At 39.5% G+C, this 20,139-nt stretch overlaps 1 long non-coding RNA gene and 1 pseudogene across 2 annotated transcripts in view; one reads left to right on the top strand and one right to left on the bottom strand.

The window, feature by feature from the left end:
- LOC306664744 overlaps positions 1-20,139 on the bottom strand; it is a 471,099-nt gene that overhangs the window by 361,552 nt on the left and 89,408 nt on the right. The gene's annotated exons all lie outside the window — the stretch shown is intronic.
- Positions 239-18,987, top strand: LOC306664742 (glyceraldehyde-3-phosphate dehydrogenase-like; annotated as a pseudogene). The gene is made up of 2 exons: positions 239-702; positions 18,466-18,987. The product of its transcript is annotated as a glyceraldehyde-3-phosphate dehydrogenase-like (transcript).

The raw sequence follows: 20,139 nt of genomic DNA, 5'->3' as shown, positions 1-20,139 counted from the left end.
TGTTCTCAGCTTCTCATCTCTATTCATTAAACTCAGTGGTTATATTGCAGGATTCTCAATTTAAGAGCATTTACTGAGTGGCTGGGTGTTTTATTCTTGCATGCTTTCTGAACATTAGAATCAATTCTACTGTACCCAAGAATTAAATATATCATAAGGCTCTACTCTGCTCCTCCCCATTCAACAGACAACTGCACATTCTTGGCTGGTACAGTGCCAGCAGGATTCCTCAGACAGGATGGTGAAGGTTGGAGTGAACAGATTTGGCTGTATTGGGTGCTAAGTCACCAGGGCTGCTTTCAACTCTGGCAAAGTGGATCTTGTTGCCATCAGTGACCCCTTCATTGACTTCAACTACATGGTCTACATTCCAGGAAGACTCCACCCATGAAAAATTCAGTAGCACAGTCAAAGCTGAGAACCACAAACTTTCCATCAATGGAAAGTTCATCTCTATCTGCTAGTTGCAAGATCATGCTGACATCAAATGGGGTGAAGCTGGTGGTGAATGTGCTGTGGACTCCCCTGGTGACTTCACTGCCATGGAGAAGGCTGGGTCTCATTTCAAGGCCAGTGCTAAAAGTGTCATCATCTCTGCTCCTTCTCCTGCTGCCCCCATGTTTGTGATGGTTGTGAACCATGAGAAGTGTGACAACTGCCTCGAGATCATCAGCAACGCCTCCTGTACCACCAACCCACCAACTGCTCAGTCCCCATTCCCAAGGTCATCCATGACAGCCCTGGGATTGTGGAATGACTCATGATCACGGTCCATGACATCTCTGCTTATCAGAAGACAGTGGATGAATCCCCTGGGAAACTGTAGCATGGTGGCCATAGGGCTGCCCAGAATAAAATCCTTGCATCCACTGGTGATGGCAAGGTCACTCCTGAACTGGATGGGAAGCTCACTGGCTTGGCTTTCCATGTGCCCACCCCCAATATGTCAGTTGTGGATCTGACCTGTTGCCTGAGGAAGCTGCCAAATCCCATGACATCAAGAAAGTGGTCAAGCAGGCATAGAGGGCCCCCTCAAAACCATCCTGACCTACATGGAGGACTAGATCATCCCTTGTCACTTTAAAGTGATACCTACTCTTCCACCTTGGATGCTGGGGCCAGCATTGCCCTCAACAACCACTTTGTGAAGCTCATTTCCTGGTATGAAAATGAATTCAGCTACAGCAACAGGGTGGTAGACTTCATGGTCCCCATGGCCTCCAAGGAGTAAGAGCCCTGGACCTTCTGCACCAGCAAGAACACAGAGCAAGAGAAACACCCTCAGCTGTTGGGGAGTTCCTGCCCCTAACTCAGTCACTAAGCACACTGATAATCTCTCTCATCTCAATTTCTATCCCAGACCCCCTGAAGATGATCAGGGGCATAGAGAGCACTACTGACCCATGCCATCAAGTGCAAGTGCTCTGCATCCAGCAAAAAAGAATATATGTATATATACATATATTTATTACAAAAATCTCTAGTTCGTCTGATTTCTGTGCACCTCTGTTTCCAGTGTGTACAGCCAAATCTTTGAATTCACAACTTTTATTAAATTGGAATGGAAAGAATGTTTTTGTCCCTGAAGTCCCATGTAGTGCACATTTGTGGCCCAGAAACCAACCATACAGGAGTTACAGAGTGTTCTCATTCATTCACAAAATGAAATGAAGTTTCTAGGATGTTACTCATTTCTGAAACTCTGATTGTTTTTAAAATTGTTTCATGATGTTATTTTGATTATGTTTCTATATCCTCAGTAGACTTAAACATAGATAAGTACCATCCCCACAAAATTGTGGGTTAATATGTCTTCCTACCACTTAAAATATGTTGTTTGTTCTGTTTGAAGAATTAACATTATATTTGCATGTTTTGTAGTTTTAGATTGTTACTTTTTCATGAGTCCTTATCTATAGACCATCTTAAGGATGGTTGACTGACAATTTATAGTTCTACATTTTTACATGCCAGATATTACTGGGATACTACTAGACACAGTTTAATTTTGTGTTCGTTCTTTACTTTTAGGTCTTACTGACAGTACAAGTTGAAGTGACATTTCTAATGACTTCACCCCTTCTCCTCTGACATTTGACATTTTTCCACAAAATGTAGCCATAAAGATCCCCACTTTCCCTCCAAAATGCAAAGTTATTATTGATGAGATCCTGTTGATGAGGCCGAAACAGAGACCCAGATGCCTAACAAAGCACAGAGGAGATGAAGTTTAGGATTGGGTCCAAACTATGCCTTTCTTTCAGAGAATGATCAGCGATGCTGAACTGGACATCTTCAGATATGCTCAGATTCCTATTCTTCTGACCTGGACGTTGCTGTTCTACCTGATTCCTTGCCAGCATGAGAGTGTGGGTAGAAAGACGAGTCTCAGGAGAGATTATACAAATCAGAGAATAAACCTTTAACTTCGAGGACCGGGACATAGACTTCCATGAATACACTAGATGTGAATAGTACATGTGTAACTTTGCAGCTTCTAGACAAGGGATCAAAGATCATGGAAATACAATAGAAATTTAGTGCATTCATTTATTTAAAGAAATAATCTTGAATACAAGTGCTGAGTTCTAAGAATGATATGGCCCATGATTTTAAAGAAAATACATTGCATATCCTGCCAAACAGCAAACCTATATGAGCACTATATGGTCATTGCATTTTGCAGTGCTTTAGTCCTCTTTCATTTGGTTTGGACTCTGTGCCATCCACTAAATCTCTATTCCTGATAGTGTCAGAGTTCATGAAGTAGCAGAACTGCTACTTCCATCGTTTTGTCAAATTTTGCTTGGAAAATTCTACTGACATGGAACCTGGAGTCTCACACTCTGGTTCTTGGTTTCCAGGGCACAGGTAACACCCATAGGAACCAAAATCCCTGAGCAAACTATAGAGCTCCATTAGGGACAAGAACTTATAGTAAAACAGCTGCTCACCTCCAAGCATTCACCTCCCCATCCTTCTCCAACCAACCCCTCCACAAAGATATTTGTATTGTCCTGTAAAATTACCTTTGGCTGGAACAGGAAACTGGTATGTTTCAATGCTCTGTGCTTCCATCTTGACCCTGCCCTCAAGACTCCTCATACCCACCAACCTTGGTGGAGATATTGGGAACTGCTTACCTTCCACTGCTTGTCCACACTTCCATTCTCTCCATCTCACATCCTACAGATTCACAGTCTTTAATTGAACATTTGGTAAAATTTAGTTTTTGAAGACATTAAATATTTATGATCTTTTGTCTCTGTCCCTGTTTAAAAAGCTAACCAAGCACCCTAGCCAGTATTTAAATGTCCAAGATTATTGAGATCTCTCCCGAGTGCTTCTGGCATGTGTGTTATGCCCACATTATGTCAAATGGTGTGTGGTTAATGCATTTGTTTGGCATAAGTTCACAGCACATTGGTTAAAAGTGGATCCTGGTTTAATGTATGAAGTATTAGGTGTTTATAAATGGAAATTTGGGAAGAGTGAGAATTAATATAGTTTTTGTCTTTCTGTTAGTTTGACATGTATTTATGTGCGTTGGTTTCTTGTTCTGTGATGAAATAATTGAGTTTTTGTCTGTGTGTTGTTCATTTTATGTGTTTTAACTGTTATGTGTAATTAATGAAATATTTTTGGAGACTACAGCAATTAGTGTATTTGTGAAATCTGAGGAAAACATCACGAACCTGATGGTGTGGAAACCAATGGATGTTAAGCAAAAAGCACATGACTTTTGAAAACAGGTTTATGTGTAATTAATGTGGCATGTTTTTACTCCTGTAACATAGGAGGTACTGAGCATGAAAACTAGTCACATGCAACATAGATGAATTTTTTCCCCGTATAATGATGAGTGAAAGCAGCCAATCTGCAAAGGAACTAAACAGACACTTCTCAAAAGAAAGAAATAAAAATGGTGAAAAAAAATGTGTGAAAAAATGTTCAACATCTATAGCAATTAGAGAATGCAAATTAAAACTTATGCTGAGATTTATTCTCATTCCGTCAGAATGGCAATTATCAAGAATACAAGTAAGAATAAACACCGAGGAGGATGTGGGGGACAAAGGTGCACTTGTACATTGCTTTGTGACTGCAAACTGATGTAACCACTCTGGAAATCAATAGAATTTAGTCATTAGCAGGAGAAGATAAGAGAGAAAGAGATATAAATAAAGTAATTAAAACAATACAAAACAAACATAGAAATACAATCCACAAAACCTAAACCCTCAAAAGACAGGCAGGATAAAACTGACTACATTTTAAAATAGCTACCACTAAAGAAAAGAAACAAATAAGTGTATGTATATATGTCCCTGAATCAATCACCTGAGAAAGAATTCACACACACATAAAACACACACACACACACACACACACACACACACACACACACACACACACGAAAATAACAAAATCTATAGAATAAAGGAAACAAATCCACTGAGATGGTCAAAAATAGCTGCCCAGATAGGGTGGTCACTGTCTATGTCCATCAACCTTCCTTTCCAATTCTTCCTGAGTTACCCACTGACAGAGCAAGGGGTGGGGTTGTTAGCCCCTTCCTGTTTGTGCTGCTCTCTGAGCTGCCAGTTCCAGCAGCCTAAAACAGAAGCTCCTTGATGTTAGACTCAGCTTTTCCCTTCTCACCAGTGTGGGGTGGGATGAGTTGGGAGGCACTGTCAGTTGGCATTTTGTCCATTCAGACCAGCTGGTACACTCTCAGGGTCCTGCTTCTGCAGCATTCTTTGATGGGAGCTCCAGCAGGTGGGGCTGAGGTCTAACCAGGACTCAGGTCTAATCAAGCTCAGGTCTAATCAAGTCTGCTTGGAGAGATTTGATCCACCTGCCTCTATGGCTTGACAATAGCTGATGTTGATATGGGTCTGGTTCTCAGAAGCCTTGGAAGAAACCCAATCATAGGGAATGGGGGCCAATCCTCCACTCACTGATGCCCAGAGCACAGTCTTCTCAGGCTTAGTCCCTGAGTAAACTCACCCGACTGCTCAGACTCCCAACTTACTTCAACTGCTCACAAGAGCTGCCAGACACAAAGGAGAGTAAATTGAACTCCCTTCTCCCCCTTCCAACTTGAATCCCCCTATGTATAGTTTCTCTGTGCCTGTTCACTCGCATTCTGCAAGGCACACCTGGGCCACCAGGCACCTGCTGGGATATTGTGAACAGAGTTTTGCTCTGATAACTTATCTTTTGAGCCACTGTTGCAGCAAGATACCCCCTGGATGGCTCTTGCCTCAGCTCCTCTGGCCAGTTGGGATACAGAGAGAGAGCTTATGAAGCACCTAGTCACAGTGCACCTCAGTATCACCCATTCTAGGGAGCATGTTTGTTTTTTAAAGATATACATGACAATAGAGTGTACTTTGACATACATTCTGGAGTATAACTTCCCATTCTTGTGGTTGTATGTGAGGTGGAGTTACCCTGGTCATGTATTCATGTATGAACATAGGAATGTTACATCCAGTTCATTCTACTCTCTTTCCTATTCTCATATCTCTTTCTTCCCTTCATTCCCCTTTGTCTAATCCAGTGAACTTCTATTCTTCCATCCCTCCTACTCCCTTTATTGTGATTTAGCATCTGCATATCCTAGAGAACATTCATCCTTTGCAATTTTGAGATTGCCTTATTTCTCTTAGCTGGTTAATCTCCAGTTCCATCCATTTACTGGCATATAAAATAATTTGTCTTTATGACTGAGTATTATTCCATTGTGTATATATATACCACATGTTCTTTATGCAAATCTGGTGAAGGGGACCTGGGTTACTTCCAAAACGTAGCTATTGTGAATTGATCTGCTATAAACACTGATATGACTGTGCAATTGTTTTTACTGATTTTAAGTCCTTTGAGTGTCTGCTGAGGAATGGAATAACTGGGTCAAATGATGGTTCCATTCCAGGATTTTGAAGGTATCTCCTTGTTGCTTTCCAGAATGGTTGCATGAATTTTAAGTCCCACCAGCAATGTATGAGTGTATGTTTTCCCTATAGTCTCACCAACATTTAATGTTATTTGTATTCTTGGTAATTGCCATTCTGACTGGAGTGAGATGGAATCTCAGTGTAGTTTTAATTTGCATTTCTCTAATTGCTAGTGATGTTGAACATTTTTTCATGTATTTGTTGACCATTTATATTTCTTCTTCTGTGAAGTTTCTGTTCAGTTCCTTTGCCAATTTCTTCATTGGATTATTTATTTTTGTGGTGTTAAGTTTATATATATATATATATATCCTTAGAGATGAATGCTCTATCTGAGATGCAGGTGCCAAAGATTTTCTCCCATTCTGTGGACTCTCTTCATATTCTAGATTGTTTCCTTTGCTATGAAGAAGCTTTTCAATTTGACACCATCTTATCTATTGATCCTTGATTTTACTTCCTGGGATTTAGGAGACTTGTTGAGGAATTCAGTTTCTAAGTCAATGTGATGGAGATTTGGGCCCACTTTTTCTTCTAGTAGGCACAGGGTCTCTGATCTAAAGCCTGGATCCTTGATCTACTTTCTGTTGAATTTTGTGCAGCATAAAGTTAGGGGTTTAATTTCATTTTGCTACATATGTATTTCCAGTTTTCCCAGCACCCTTGCCTGAAAAGGCTATCTTTTCTCTAATGTATGATTATGGAAACTTTGTCTAAGATAAGACCTATTTATTTGGGTTTGTCTGGGGAGAGCCATCCATGAGAGCTGGGAGAAGCTGGAGTCATTAATCATGAATGCCAGGCTTCAGGAACTCACAGTCAGCTATCCAGTATTTGAGAATATCTAAGTCATATACTCTCCTGTGTTAGCACACCACTCAGGTTTGAGTACATGAACCTGAGATGGGAGAGACCTACTAGAGCCAAGTGGCCTGCCTTACCCCACCCATATCTTTTTTTTTCCTCAAAGAAGTTTCTACCAGTCACTTTTGATCTGTACCAATATAAATAAAGCAAGCGTGGGCTCCTTCTTTTGTTAGAGCCAGACTCTTCTGGAGGATTCAACCAGGCAAGCCCCTGCTCTTAAGATATTCTTGACTTTTGTCTTTTCTTTCTGATTCGTAAATTCCAAAGCTTTTATCTCACAGCTAGCCCATCCCTCCAACAGGAACCCTTTTCCTTGCTCAGGCAGAAAGTGGATGAGATTTGTGTCTGTGTCTTCTGTTCTGTACCATGTGTGTTTTGGTGATAGTACCATCCAGTTTTTGTTCCTATAGTCCTGTAATATAATTTAAGGTCTGATATTGTGATGCCTCTTGTTTCACTTTTCTTGCTAAAGTTTGCTTTGTTTATTCTGGGTCACTGACTTATCCAAATGAATGTCATGAATGCTTTTTCTCTTTTTGTGAAGAACATCATTGGAATTTTAATGGGAATTGCATGAAATCTGTACAGCACTTTTCCGTAGCATGGCCATTTAGAGAAGATGAATTCTAGGCAGCTATTTGATCTCAGTTTTTTCCATACCAGTTCTGTGTTCTCCTTCCCTCTGGTGAATCAGCATTGCTCTGACTGCTTTTCTGTGTTGGTCTGGTAGCTGGGTCAGCTCCAATGTATTCATTCTTTGTTGATCGTACCCAGACATCTGATTCAAAAGCCACGTTGAGTATCCAATATTGAATTCTAGTGTTATCTCTCTTTCTCCCTCCTCACTGTGAAGCTTGTGCACAGGCTGCTTTTGTCCAGCACCCTTCATGACTTGGACTGCAACTGTCCTCTCCTTTGCCCTCTTGTGTCTCTCTGGGTGGATTCCTCTGACAACCCACTTCAGGGGTGCTCTGGCTGGATATGGGGAGATGTACTGTTGATTTAAGGAAGTGACTGGTCACCTGAGGTCTACCCTGCACTAGTGTCAGCAGGGCTTTCTTTTCACAAATTGGTTTTATACTGCTTTATCTGCTTCAAGGAAACTGCCATCCCAGACACTTTGTTTTTTCTCATTTTCTTTGCAAGTGTACAGTTAAGGGTGTGAGGGTAGGTGCTTTTCTACTTCCTCTTTCTCTCTCTGTTATCTCACTGCACTTCCCCCACCATGATCTGCACTCATGTTTGGGGAACTCTGCCCCAAACTCTTATGACCAATATCCAAGTGCCTGGAGCTCTGAGACTTTGTAATATTGGTCTTAGTACTTTTCTTTTTTCACGCACCTCTCATGTCTATTGTCTTCACTGTCTTCTATGATGTGAGAGGAACAGGAGTTTCTGTCTAGTTTTTTTCTGCCATCTTACAACTCTACATATTTGTTTTTAAAAGTCAAATAATCTGCCTAGTATATTGTACATGTTCATTTATCTTAGATGTAATTAAACGTCATCTCCTGACCTACTTATGTGTTTGGTGTGTGTCTATATATACAAGTGGATAGGAACAGGTGCATGTGCTTGGCATGCCTAGCTTATACTCAGGAACATCTTGAGTTGATTTTACTGAAGTGGAATGAGGACAACTTCATTCTCTAGGCATCTATACAAGGGACCATCAGAATACACAAGACTAAACATTGGTAGAAATAGCTGATTAGCCTCAGAAACATGAGCAATAATTTAAAATATTAGGATTTCCCTCACACTGTCCCACATCCACCATTGAACTGGTGATTTTTGCAGTGATACGTTTACTCTTAATCTCCATGTTGATCACAACAGTCTCTTTTCCCATAAAGAGCCAAAACTAATCTTCAACTTAGCCATCATAGTTAAATAGTATTTTGTTTGGTTTTGGGTTGTCTTGTGTATGTGTGTGTGTGTGTGTGTGTGTGTGTGCTCTTTTATTCTTTCCATTTTACACGAGCCCCACATTTGCATTTTCATAATCTTAAACAGAACCATTACTTTCCACTTCTTAGCATATACATTCTATATGACTTTGTCTTCTTCTCTACACAACCAGTTTTTCATTTAAGTGTTTTTCAATGTTTTGTTTCTAGGACACACATTATCATCTTCATTAGCAGCAAAAATACTATAAGAAAATTAGAAATATCATTTACTTACCCAATTCCTTTAAAAGGGAAGAGGTCAATGAATGTTTCTCTAGACCAACCACAATGTCTGTAACAGACACACAGTGCCTTGGTGTGGCTGGAATGGATCCAAAGCCACATGGAAAAGAACTGGATCATCTGAATAGTCTCTCTACTCTCAGACAACCTGGGCCTCAGAAAGACCTCAGGAACTGTACAGACATCCTTTTGTTCCTTCTTCAGTCACCACTCTTGTGCTTTCTCCCTCTCTCCTCACATCATCCACAAAAACTAGAAATGCTGTCTTCTCTCTTTTTAGAAGGCAGCTCCTGGCTACTTATGCACAGAGAAGATTCTACACATACCCTTGAGTTCTTTGATAGCTGGATGCTAAAAGTGTTTTCCAGATATTTCCCTATGCCTTCTCTTCAAGGTGCAATTCTTTGGAGGGTTGTCAGACCAGGAGACTTACTCTCTAAAGTTCAGCTCTCAAAGAGCTGGTTGATGAGAACGAATGAATTCTACACCTTCAAAAAAAAAAAAAAAAAAAAAAAAAAAAGAAGGAGAGACTGCTTTCCAAACCACTGTCCTAAGCAGTGATCAGTACAGAAAGAATCAGGGTTGTTTTGAGACCAGCTATCACTAAGGCCTCAGCAGTGTATTATGACCTATTGATGACATCACCATAGTACACACACTTGGGCAGTGTTCACAGTACTCCAGATTGCTGAAGTCCATCACCTAAGAAGATACCATTTTTACAGTGGAAATTTTATTCTTAAGTAGATCTTTCCAATCCTGTACTTGATATCAAAATTAGAGGCAGTATATAGATTACACAAAGGTAGGTGCATAGAGATACTATGTTATGCAACCTGGGAAGAGGTAGGGAGGATATGACGGTATCAGAAAGGGTCAGGCTTAGATTCACTTGTCTCATAGAAACAGTAAAGAATTTATCTCTCTAGTACTGTTTATAAATGTAGGTGAGAGGCTTGCTGGAATGTCCATGAGATTAGACCCTACTGATCTCTCTCACACACACACACACACACACACACACATTGAACACACACTCACATATACACATATTCTGACTCTGACATGTACTCACCCTAAATCATAAAGCATATCTCTATAGGACAAAATTTTCTGCTGTTCTAAACATTAATTTAAAAACTGTTTAGCCACTTAATCAAAATGACATATGTATTAACAATGATTTTTGTGAAACTTGAACCAGAACATGATGTAAAAGTAGCACTAGTGGATCCTGAATTAAATATTTAGTAAGTTGAAGCATAAAATTTTGTAGATACACAGTTTTTAGTAACAACTCTTCTCAAAGTAGATAATTTCAAGAAAATAAAGGAAAAATCTTTTGCACAAGAAATAATATGTCATCTTGTATCTGAGATACAAAATTAGACAAATCACAAATTTTCTCCAGTAACCTATGCTGGCAGTATATTCAATATGACTTTAAACTCTTCATTGCCCTCAATTCCTAAATACAATCTTGTCAGAATTGGAGGGCAAACTCTCATACATATGATGGTAGTGAAAACTTCCCAATAATTAAGTAGTTGCTGTAAGTGATATTTGAGTGTGTACAATACAGAACATTTAATCCCAGGAAAATATGATGAACAATTTCTTCCATATGACATTTTAAAGTACCTTCCCCAAACATAGGATCTGTTATCAAAGTCATTTCTCAAGATGACGGACTAGAGGGAGGCTGCGTTCCTTGTCACTCCATAACGCCGGTTTCAAGCAGAGGATATCTGTTTCTCTGTGAGGCAGTTTTTGTTGCTTATCGATCCCCTGGTGTTTACCCTTTTGTCTGCTGTGATGACCTGCAGTCTGCCAGCATATCAACACCTTTTTTGAGAGCAAATTGCTCACTGTCAAGCATCTATCACCTGCCATTTGCCTGCCTCTCACCTGTCCATCTCCTGCCTTACTCCTATCCATCACCCAATGCACAAGATTCACCTCCCGATCGTCCCACAACAGTCAGCAAACTGATCGCTGACCACCAGTGGAGCACCAGCTGCCTACTGTCGCCTGGAAGTTCACTGTTACAGTACCTGCAGGTTTGATTACACGTGGCTGCCGCCATTTTGAGACAACAGCCAGGCACCGTAGGACCCCTGGCCGGACTGACTGAGTCTGTCTCCAGGATCTCTCAGCCCAACCGATCACTCCCTGCCTCTGGGGCCCTCACATTGACTGACTGCTCCCTGACACCAGGACCCCCAGACCAACTGACTGCACCCTATCACTGGGACCCTAGACCAACTGATTGCACCCGGCCTCCAGGATCCCACAACTACACCAAACACATGGGACCTCCAGGACCCCTGCTGGACCAACTACATCCCATCTCCAGGACCTCCAGCTGACCACGTCCACCCCTGAGCTGCAGCTCCCCACTTGCCAACACATTTTGAAGCCAGAGTGGCCATCTTGGATAATCCTGGAAGCTGTAGCTCTGATCTTTGGGTGGGGCAAATCCCATCTGAGACACCTGCTGGAGGCTTGAAGCTCATTGTCAGGTACCTCTCATGCATCAGGCTACTGAACACTGGAGGTTTCATCAGTATATGACTGTTATACAGTAGATTTTCTTTTTTCTCCTTTTAAAAAAATTAAGATTTTATTTCTTTACTTTTCTTGCTTTCTTTTCCTTTTGATTACCTTTTCCCTCAGAGTCTCTTTCTCCCTTCATGCATGCTATCATCTGATTTCTTTTGATTACACTCTCACCCTTTCTATTTTCTAGAACTTCTGTATATTCTTTTCTTATCCCATTAATAGCCACATTCTACATCCGTCTGCATCCTCTTTGTCCTCCATCAGAAACTGAAGACCTTACTGCAAACCTGTTTGTTATACCAAAGATAATATCTGAACTAATTTTGTTTATTATGACAATTTTGTTATTGTCCCCAGAGGGGCTATTTGGACTAGGATTGCATAGTGTCTGATTTGGGCACTTCTAATATTGATCTCCCCTTAAAGAAAGGGTTTTGGAAACCTATAGGGCCACTATAAGCCTATAGGGGGAAATCTGCAATACCCCAGATCTGCACCTCTAGAGGGGAGGATACATGAACAACATGAAAAAAAAAGAAGAAAATGATCCAAACAAATCTAGATTCTATATTAATAGAATTCAATGACAGTATGTTAGAAGAAATGTCAGAAAAGGATGTCAGATTATACATGATTAAGATGATTCTGAAGCAAAGGATGAGATAAGAGAGCAAATGCAGGCAATGAATGATAATACCAATAAGCTGAAAGAGCACCTGCAGGAAGCAAAAGATCATTTCAACAAAGAGAGATTCTAAAAAAAAAAAAAAAAAAAAAAAAAAAAAAAAAAAAAAAAAACAAAACAAAACAAACGGAAATCCTTGAAATGAAGGAGACAATAAACCAAATAAAAAACTCAATGGAAAGCATCACCAACAGACTAGACAACTTGGAAAACAGAACCTCAGACAATGAAGACAAAATATTTAATCTTGAAAATAAAGTTACCCAAACAGGGAAGATGGTAAGAAATCATGAACAGAATCTCCAAGAACTATGGGACATCATGAAAAGACCAAATTTAAGAATTATTGGAATTGAGGAAGGCACAGAGATACAAACCAAAGGAATGAACAACCTAGTCAATGAAATAATATCAGAAAATTTCCCAACCTGAAGAATGAAATGGAAAATCAAATACAAGAGGCTTACAGAATACCGAATGCACAGAATCACAACAGATGCACACCAAGGCACATTACAATGAAAATGCCTAACATTCAAAATAAAGATAGGATTTTGAAGGCTGTGAGAGAAAAGCATCAGATTACATATAGGGGGAGACCAATAGAGATAGCAGCTGACTTCTCAACCCAGACTCTAAAAGCTAGAAGGACCTGGAACAACATATTTCAAGCTCTGAAAGAACATGGTTGCCAACCAAGCAATCCTATACTTGAGAAAGTAAACAAAAGAGACAAACCCTTAGCCACACTAACAAAGAGAAGGAGAGAGAAGACTCAAATTACTAAAATACATGATGCAAAAGGAAATATCATGACAGACCCTACGGAAATACAGAACATAATGAGAAGCTACTTCAAAAAATCTGTATTCCAACATTTTAGAAACTACCGAAGATATTGACAAATTTCTAGAGGCATGTGCTCCTCCCAAACTGAACCAGGAGGACATACACGATTTAAACAGATCAATATCAAGCAATGAAATAGAAGAAGCCATTAAAAATCTACCATCCAAGAAAAGTCCAGGACCAGACGGATTCTCAGCCGAGTTCTACAAGACCTTCAAAGAAGACTCATTCCAATACTTCTCAAAGTATTTCCAGGAATAGAAAAGGAGGGTACCCTACCGAACTCATTCTATGAAGTTAATATCACACTCATACCCAAACCAGGAAAAGACACATCAAGGAAAGAAAATTTTAGACCAATATCCTTGATGAATATAGATGCAAAGATCCTTAACACAATATTGGCAAACCGTATCCAAAAGCATATTAAGAAAATTGTGCACCACGATCAAGTGGGGTTCATTCCTGGAATGCAAGGATGGTTCAACATTCGTAAATCAATAAACGTAATCCATCGTGTCAATAGACTTAAGGATAAGAATCATATGGTTATTTCAATTGATGCAGAAAAAGCATTTGACAAAATACAACACCCTTTCATGCTCAAAACACTAGAAAAAATAGGGATAGTAGAAACATACCTGAACATTGTAAAGGCTATTTATGCTAAGCCCATGGCCAACATCATTCTTAATGGAGAAAAACTGAAACCATTCCCTTTAAAAATGGGAACAAGACAGGGATGTCCTCTTTCACCACTTCTATTCAACATTGTCCTTGAAACTCTAGCCAGAGCAAGTACACAGACTAAAGAAATTAAAGGGATACGAATAGGAAAAGAGGAACTTAAGCTGTCACTAATTGTGGATGGCATGATTCTATATTTAGAGGATCCAAAAAACTCCTCCAGAAAACTTCTAGACCTCATCAATGAATTCAGCAAAATAGCAGGCTATAAAATCAACATGCATAAATCTACAGCATATTTATACATAAGCAACGAAACAGCTGAAATGGAAATGAGGAAAACAACTCCGTTTGCAATAGCCTTAAAAAAAAATAAAATACTTGGGCATCAATCTAACCAAAGAGGTAAAATATCTCTACAATGAAAACTACAAAACATTGAAGAAAGAAATTAAGGAAGACCTTAGAAAATGGAAAGATCTCCCATGTTCTTGAATAGGCAGAATTAATATTGTCAAAATGGCCATACAACCAAAAGTGCTATACAGATTCAATGCAATTCCAATTAAAATCCCAATGACGTACCTCACAGAAATAGAGCAAGCAATCATGAAATTCATCTGGAAGAATAAGAAACCCAGAATAGCTAAAGCAATCTTAGCAGGAAGAATGAAAACAGGGGTATCGCAATCCCAGAACTTCACTATACTACAAAGCAATAGTAATAAAAACGGCAATGGTATTGGTACCAAAAATAGACAGGTAGATCAATGGTACAGAATAGAGGACATGGACAGAAACCCAAATAAATACAACCTTCCGATACTAAACAAAGGTGCCAAAAATATGCAATGGAGAAAAGATAGCCTGTTCAACAAATGGTGCTGGGAAAACTGGAAATCCATATGCAACAGAATGAAATTAAACCCCTATCTCTCACACTGCACAAAACTCAACTCACAATGGATCAAGGACCTTGAAATCAGATCAGAGACTCTGCATCTTATAGAAGAAAAAGTAGGACCAAATCTTCACCTTGTTGGCTTAGGATCAGACTTCCTTAACAGGACTCCCATAGCACAAGAAATAAAAGCAAGAATCAATAACTGGGATAGATTCAAACTAATAGCTTTCTCTCAGCAAAGGAAACTATCAGCAATGCGAAGAGAGAGCCTACAAAGTGGGAGAATATCTTTGCCACTCATAATTCAGATAGAGCACTAATTTCCAGAATATATAAAGAACTCAAAAAACTCTACACCAAGAATACAAAGAACCCAATCAACAAATGGGCTAAGGATATGAACAAGTACTTCACAGAAGAAGATGTACAAGCAATCAACAGATATATGAAAAAATGTTCACCATCTTTAGTAATAAGAGAAATGCATATCAAACAACTAACACTAAGATTCCATCTCACCCCAATTAGAATGGCAATTATCAAGAATACAAGCAACAACAGGTGTTGGAGAGGATGTGGGGAAAAAGTACACTCATACATTGCTGGTGGGACAGTGGGACTGCAAATTAGTGCAGCCACTCTGGAAAGCAGTGTGGAGATTCCTTAGAAAACTTGGAATGGAACCACCATTTGACCTAGCTATCCCACTCCTCGGCCTATACCCAAAGGACTTAAAATCAGCATACTACAGAGATACAGCCACATCAATGTTCATAGCTGCTCAATTCATAATAGCCAGACTATGGAACCAACCTAGATGTCCTTCAATCGATGCATGGATAAAGAAACTGTGGTATGTGTGTGTATATATATATATATACACACACACACACACACAGAATGGAATATTACTCAGCTATAAAGAATAATAAAATTATGGCATTTGTAGGCAAATGGATGAAATTGGAGAATATCATGTTAAGTGAGATAAGCCAATCTCAAAAATCCAAAAGGTGAATGATCTCACTGATAAGCGGATGATGACACGTTATGGGGGTGGGAGGGGGGCAAGAATGGAGGAAGGAGGAACTGTATAGAGGGAAAAGAGAGGTGGGAGGAGTGGGGGGGGGGAGGAAAAAAATAACGGAATGACTCAAACATCTTTACTCTATGTAAATGTATGAATATGCAAATGGTATGCTGTTACTCCATGTACAAACAGAAACAACATGTATTCCATTTGTTTACAATACAAATAAATTTAAAAAAAATGAAAAAAAGTCATTCTCATGTTATTTTTTTTCCTTTAGTCAAAGTCTATAGCTCCTCACTCATCATCACTGCTCTTAAGTCAGACATGAGGACAGCAGGACTGTGTTGGGTTTGAATGTTAGGTAGCTATTAGCCACGGTGCATGGCATTATGCATATTAAGCTGGTTTTGAAAGTTTTTACTACAATATTAACTGCATTATCACATATTAATCACATATTACAAGTCTCATATTTCTGCCATTATAAATACAATTTGCTTACTTTCCTTATAATTTATTTCCTTTATTATCTACACTTTGAAAAACTTGTACGAATCTTGCACAATGAGTACACAATAAATGAATGATGAAATAAAAAGAAATCTAAACAGGAAATATTGTTTAGAGCTCTCTGTAACCTGATTTTATTCCTTTGTGTTGGAACAATTAATAATATATTGGAACCTATGCATTCATATCTCATAATGTAAATGTAGATTTAGAATACTCATCCCACAACTTCAAAATTGTAAAATATAATGTGTGGGGAAAAAAAGAAATCAGAACCATTTAAAATCTGCAACCATAGTCATAGTATTATATATAATATTTATCTTCATTTTTATCATAGTTTTATAGTATAACCTTACGATAAGATTAGAATTTTAAATTTTACTTAGATTGTAATCTTGTTCCCCATTTTTTTGAAATTATGAAAGTTCTTTTCTTTTTCTTTTTGACTATCTTGATATTTTTTTGTTGTGTTGTTTGATTCATTGTTATTTTTTTCCCTTTCCTTCCATCCCTCCCACCCCTCCTTTCCCTCTATACAGTCCTTCCTTCCTCCATTCTTGCCCCCCTCCCTAACTCTAATCCTAACCCTAATGCTAACCCTTCCCACCCCCCATTATGTCATCATCCACTTATCATTGAGATCATTCTTCCTTTGGTTTTTTGAGACTGGCTAATCTCACTTAGCATGATATTCTCCAATTTCATCCATTTGCCTGCAAATGCCATAATTTTATCATTCTTTATGGCTGATTTATATATACATATATCACAGTTTCTTTATCCATTCATCAATTGAAGGGCATCTAGAATGGTTCCACAATCTGGCTATTGTGAATTGAGCAGCTATGAACATTTTTTGTTACATTTTTACTTCTAGGTTGTTTCATTTTGGTTTTGGTAAGGGGATTGAATCCAGGGGCATTTAACCACTGAGTCACATCCCCAGTCCTTCGTTATATTTTATTTAGAAACAGGGTTTCACTAAGTTACTTAGGGCCTCACTTTTTCCTCTTTCACTTGCCCTTAAGAGGAAAAGGCTCATTGAACAAGGTTGTTGAAAATCACTCATGTGGAAAAGGGGAGAAAAACTCAGATTCTGCTGAATTCTGTACTAGAGACATCTCAGAGGGATCTGGTCATGGAACACTTTGATGTGCATCATTGATTTCTAGGAAAACAATTTTCAAATATAAGAGAGGATGGTCATGAGAATGTGCCTGTGTGTGAGCTTGTGGAATGTGGGTAAATATATATGTGATGTTTGAGAATCGTCTGTGTGGGATGGAATGTGATCTTGGCATAAATCTGTGGAATAGAAGGTGCAGCATGTCTTGTGGAATTCTATGTATGTTTTATGCCTGGTGTTATTTAAAGAGGTTCATGATGAGTGTGTCACTATGTGTGTCCCTGGTGTGTCTGTGTATTTGCATGAGTGTGTGCATATTCTGTGTAATGACAGTACTTAGTACTTAGTTGTGACACGTTTCTCAAACCACACAGTGTTCTCTGCCCCCAGTGTTCTCAACTTTTACTCTCTATTCAGTGGTTACCTTGGAGGATTCCCAATTTAAGAGCATTTCCTAAGTGACTGGGTGTTTTATTCTTGCACACTTTCTATACTCTTGAATCAATTCTACTGCATCCAAGGTTAAAAATATATCAGAAGGCTCTTCTCTGCTCCTCCCCATTGGACAGACAGCTCCACATTCTTCTCTGGTGCAGTGCCAGTCACATCCCTGAGATAGGATGGTGAAGGTTGGAGTGATCAGATTTGGCTGTATTGTGTGCCTGGTCACCAGGGCTACGTTTAACTCTGCAAAGTGGATATTGTTGCCTTCAATGAAACCTTCATTAACTTCAACTACACGGTCTACATTTCCAGTAAGACTACACCCATATAAATCTGTACCACAGCCAAAGCTCAGAACCGGAAGCGTGTTATTAGTGGAAAGTCCTTCACAATCCAGTAGTTGCAAGATCTCGCCAACATCAAATGGGGTGATGCTGATGGTGAGTGTGCTGTGGAGTCCCCAGGTGTCTTCACTACCATGGAGAAAGCCAGGGCTCATTTCAAGACCAGTGCTAAAAGTGTCATCATCTCTGCTCCATCTACTGATGCCCCATGTTTGTGATGGTTGTGAACCTTGAGAAGTGTAACAACTGCCTCAAGATCATCAATAAGTCCTCCTGTCCCACCAACTGCTCAGATCCCCTTCCCAAGGTCATCCATGACACCCTTGGGATTGTGGAAGGACTCATGACCACAGTCCATGTCATCACTGCTTATCAGAAGACTGTGGATGGCCCCTCAGGGAAACAGTGGTGTGATGACTATAATAAAATCCTTGCATCCACTGGTGCTGCCAAGGCTGTGGGCAAGGTCACCCCTGAACTGGATGGGAAGCTCTCTGGCATGGCTTTCCATGTGCCCACCCCCAACATGTCAGTTGGAGATCTGACCTGTTGCCTGAGGAAGCTGCCAAATACCAGGACATCAAGAAGGTGGTCAAGCAGGCACAGAGGGCCCCCTCAAGACCATCCTGGCCTACATGGAGGACCAGATCATCCCTTGTGACTTTAAAAGTGATACCCACACTTCCACCTTGGATGCTGGGGCCAGCATTGCCCTCAACAACCACTTTGTCAAGCTCATTTCCTGGTATGACAATGAATTCAGCTACAGCAACAGGGTGGTAGACTTCATGGTCCCCACGGCCTCCAAGGAGTAAGAGCCCTGGACCTCCTGCACCAGATAGAACCCAGAGCAAGAGAAATGCCCTCAGCTGCTGGGGAATTCCAGTTGGTGACTCAGTCCCTAAACACACTGAGAAACTCTCTTATCTCCATTTTCATTCCAGACCTCCTGAAGAAAGGGAGGGGCAGAGGGAGCACTATAGACACAGGCCATCAATAAAGTGCACTGCAGCCAGCAAAAAAAAAAAAAAAGAAAGAAAGAAAGATATATTTATATATATCATAAAAATCTCAAGACTGATTTCTGTACACCTCTGTTTCCAATAGATAGAGCCATATCTTTGAAAACACAAATTTTATTAAATTGGAATTGAAAGAATGTTTTTATCCCTGAAGTCCCATGTAGTGCACCCATTTGTGGCCCTGAAATAACCATACAGGAGTTACAGAGTGTTTTCATTCATTCACATAATGAAATAAAATTTCCGGGACGTTACTCATTTATGAAACCACTGATTGGTTTTAAAATTCTTTCATGATGGTATTTTGGTTATGTTTCTATATTCTCAGTAGACTTAAACATAGATATGTACTATCCCCCCAAAATTGTGGGTTAATATGTCTTCCTACCACTTAAAATATGTTGTTTGTTCTGTTTGAAGAATTAAAATTATATTTGCATGTTTTGTAGTTTTATATGTTAACTACTATTCACTAGTCATTACCTAGAGGATATCTTAAGATGGTTGACTGACAATTCATAGTTCTACCTTTTCACATGTCAGGAATTACTGGAATACTACTAGGCACAGTTTAATTTTATGTTTGTTCTTTGCTTTTAGGTCTTACTGACAATAAAATTAAAGGGACATTTCTAATGAACTCACCTCTTCTCCTCTGACCTTTGATATTTTTTCCACAAAATGTAGCCATAAAGTCCCCACTTCTGGAAAATGGTACACTCATACATGGCTGGTGGGGTTGCAAATTGGTGCAGTGACTCTGTAAAGCAGTATGGAGATTTCTTAGAAACTTGGAATGGAACCACCATTTGACCCAGGTATCCCACTCCTTGGCCTTTACCTAAAGGATTTAAAATCAGCATACTACAGTGATGCAGCTTTATCAATGTTTACAGCAATTCAATTCACAATAGCTGGATTGTGGAAACAACCTAGATGCCCTTC

Source organism: Sciurus vulgaris (assembly GCF_902686455.1).
Source record: "Sciurus vulgaris genome assembly, chromosome: 6".
Taxonomy (NCBI): domain Eukaryota; kingdom Metazoa; phylum Chordata; class Mammalia; order Rodentia; family Sciuridae; genus Sciurus; species Sciurus vulgaris.
Note: the sequence above shows the minus strand (reverse complement) of the source record. Positions and strands in the feature narration are given on the sequence as shown.